The sequence below is a fragment of the Antennarius striatus genome, chromosome 2 (assembly GCF_040054535.1).
Source record: "Antennarius striatus isolate MH-2024 chromosome 2, ASM4005453v1, whole genome shotgun sequence".
Classification (NCBI taxonomy): Eukaryota; Metazoa; Chordata; class Actinopteri; order Lophiiformes; family Antennariidae; genus Antennarius; species Antennarius striatus.
This window is the reverse complement of record NC_090777.1, coordinates 13,315,434-13,319,276: the sequence shown is the minus strand read 5'-3', so window position 1 is coordinate 13,319,276 and position 3,843 is coordinate 13,315,434.

The following is a 3,843-nucleotide window of genomic DNA, read 5'->3' as shown; positions in this document are numbered from 1 at the left end:
TTTTGGGGTTCATCATTTGAATTATATCAGTGCAAATCTGTGTTTAACATTACAATATGTAAGTGCAAATGTGAGATAATGTGCTTATATATTATTAATAATAAATAAAGATCACAGGTTAAAGACAATTACATATCTCTGTTACATGAGGTTTCATGACATTAATGAAGCTGCATTAAGTCATCCTGATTTCACATCATTGCCCTTCCACATCACTGAACACTGACCAGAGGAAGACGAGCACTGTGTAATCAAAATCTCTCTTGAGCAAAAATGCCTAAATTGACTGGAATTTTGTCCACCTGCATGGTGAAATGAATTCCACTGAAGTGTAATCATGCATCCAATTTAAAAGAAACACTCAACTGTCAATTAGGAAAATAGACAGCCATTGAAAAGCTGAATTTTTCAGAGAAATGTGCTATTCATACGAAAAAAGATGGCAAGGATGCCTTTCCAGTCCAATAAACTCAATAAATTGTTAATGATAAAGCGAATTGAAAATGTCAGAAGGTATACAAAAATGCTGAGAGGAGTTCCTTGCATCCTTGAAGAATGCTGGTGCATGCATGTCAGATATTGATGACTAATGAGGCAATGTGGCTAGTTCTATTATTCCATTTTAAACAGATTTTAAATGGTACCTGGTCCCTGATCCTGGAAACAACAGCATTACTACCTGGTGAAAACAGCACTCCACATTCTGTCAGACTCAAACAGGAAAGTTTTCACCAAAGGAAAGTGGAGGCTGGTGCATCAGAAATTATATGCAGGCATTAATGTGTGTTAATATGGTATGCAAGTCAGCAGACTCCTGCTTTCAATAACATAGAGTACAGCAGGCAGAGCTTCCGGCTCCTCCAGAGACATCAGCATGTTTCTTATCCACCAAACTCTTGCACACAGGATCATAGTGTGGCAGCGGCTCAAAATTAACCAATATCAAAATGCTCTATTGTTATTTTAATCCAGTTCTGCTCATTTTTTCCCTTTAGTTTGCACTTTTTTTTCCCCTTTCACAGACATTTTCAATGAAGAGGCTTCAAAAGCATTTTTTTTGAGGGAGGGTCAGTAGAAAACCAGGACTGATTTTTGATCCACATCTTTTGTGCATGTTTTGCAGAACAGCACAAAATATTAGCTACACTCCATCCACAGATCAAAATGAAGAATTGTACTCACACAATTACTTTAATTGGCTGTAAGTGACAATATTTTCTGAAAGGAGTTTAGCAAACGAAAACCTGAAAGGGGTTGCATGTAGTAAGGAGCTAATAGAGAACTATTACATGAACCTGTAATCTCCTGCCATTTTATTTAGCTTCATTGATTTGCTTTTGCTATCTGTGCCTTTTTTTTTTTTTTGATTCATGTAATTGTCAGTGGACGGTTTTATTATTTAAATGATTGTGTCCTGAATGAGATGCATCAGGAAATAAATAGGCCAGGGGACACTGTGAGCAGGATTGCCTCAAGTTAAAGTGTCAGTGTTGTAATATATAACTAAATGTAATGAAGAAAAATATCAACTCAAGAGCAAAAGAGAAGACTAATACTGACATAAATATCCTGTGATTGTATTAAATTATTTGCTAAATTATGATGCATTGCTTTATGATCAAAATGTATTACAGTCATGTGCATGCCGGACATTCAAGCAAAGAAGAATTTTGTCCCAGTTGCTGGTTGTATTTGCATTGCAGCTGAGGAAGCATTGTGTGTTTTACATAGTGGAGCTAAGGGGGATCATCCTCTGTCCACTTAAAGGAGAAGCTGCTGTACCTGAGTCTATTTGCAGATTGTTGAATATGCATTCATGCCTTTGTTGGAACTGAAGAGGGCTGTGTGCTCAGGCTCTTCCACTGAGCAATAGTGCAAATATAACCCAACACACACACACACACACACACACACACACATACACACACACACACACACACACACACACACACACACACACACACACACACACACACACACGCGCGCATACATAAACGTTTAGCTGTGGTGGAAGCTCTACTGCCAGGATACACAAAAACAAAATCACTTATTTCCATAATGAGATGTTTCTAATTAGTTGATTATTGTGGTGAAATCCTCCTCAATCCTGCTCCAACTAAGAAGCATGCCACTGGTATCACTAGTAAAATGAACATTAAGTCTGGTGAGGTTTTCAGGTGCAATTGTAACAACAGAAAATGCAATTAGATATATGATCCAATATTACAGGGATTGGTAAATTCTGTAATTCTACCAAAGTGAAAATAATAAAAACGATGATGACATGATTTCCTTCTGGGTTGTACACCAAAGAGATATGATTTATGACATTTGTGTTGGACTGTAACGTTCTACAGTAGAATGTTGGCATATATCACCTGTCAACATGGCCTTTTCCATGATTGTTTGATTTGGGATTGCATTTTATAACATTTTGATGAATTGTTAACCACTTCTTTTACATTGACTCCTGACCCAAATTTGTCTTAAAACCATCCATTTCCAGCACATTGAATTGTTTTCTGTCAGAGAAAAATAAATATTCCCCAATGTATCACCATTATGTTTAGCTTAAATGATTATCATAGCACATGTTAACAGTAATGGAACTGACAGGATGCAGATATTCATCAATCAAGACACACAAACTGCTAGTTTAACCTTGTACATTGTTAGCTTTCACTAAAAGTCACCAATAAAGCTGCCACTATAAATTAATATTACAGTATCTTCACACTAATTAATTGATCATTTAATCCAAAACAATTAATTAAAAGAATATATGAAAAAATACTGATTACAGTTTCTGAGAACCAAAAGAGACGTTTCTCTGTAGGTTCTCAGTCGACTTAGAATCAGCTGAATTTGCTTTAGGTTGGCTGCAGACGTTTCACCTCTCATTTGAGAGGCTTCTGCAGTTCATGAACTGAACTTCTTGTCATAAAGAGATTCCATTGAACTGCATCTCTGGCAAATCAACTTTTGGAGATTTTCAAATTTATTAAATTGTGATTAATTGATTAATTAAGTTGTACTAAAGTTTTGATGATTAATCAAAAGTGAACTGTTAGGAATATCTTAATGTATTTGTCTTGTTTAATCAGAACATTAGGCAGAATGTGGTTATGTTGTGTTTGAAAAATGCAGGCTGTGAGGTGTGGGAGTAAATCTCCTCTCAGTAGATATCCTGTATTAGGGAGATAAATACCACAGTTGGCTCTCAAAGGACTTCCAAAGATTTATGGATTGCTTCTGTACAGCAGGCTCCTGGGAGGCAAATATTCTATGAAATTCCTCCACATGTTTTGGTAGTCAGAAACACACACACACACACACACACACACACACACACACACACACACACACACACACACACACGCACACTTACAGACAGAGTTAAGAAGAGAGAGACTCCATTCATGTCTGAAAGGCTGAGTTGCAGCACCTTGCTTCCAGTTTAGGAAACTAGAACCAAACTGTACAAGGAAGAAAACAAACACCAAAGAACGGAAGAGCGGGGTAAATGGGGGATGTGCATAGGAGTGTGTGTGTTTTTAAAGTGGGTGTTGCATCATCCCATTAATTACCCACACTTCACAATGTCCTCCACTACAGTGTGCATGACCCACATGCCCAGAGAGATAAGCAAGGCTGAGAGGAGGATGTGAGTATAATGAAAGAGAAAATTGGGACTAACTGGACAAAGCTCCAATCAACTCAGCTCCTCGCACATCAAACTTTTATTTCAGCTTGAGTCTCAATCCTCATCAACTACCACTGAGTAGCTGGGAAATAAATAAAAGGGGTATGGGATTGGGGAAGCATCATTTATCAAGTGTTATA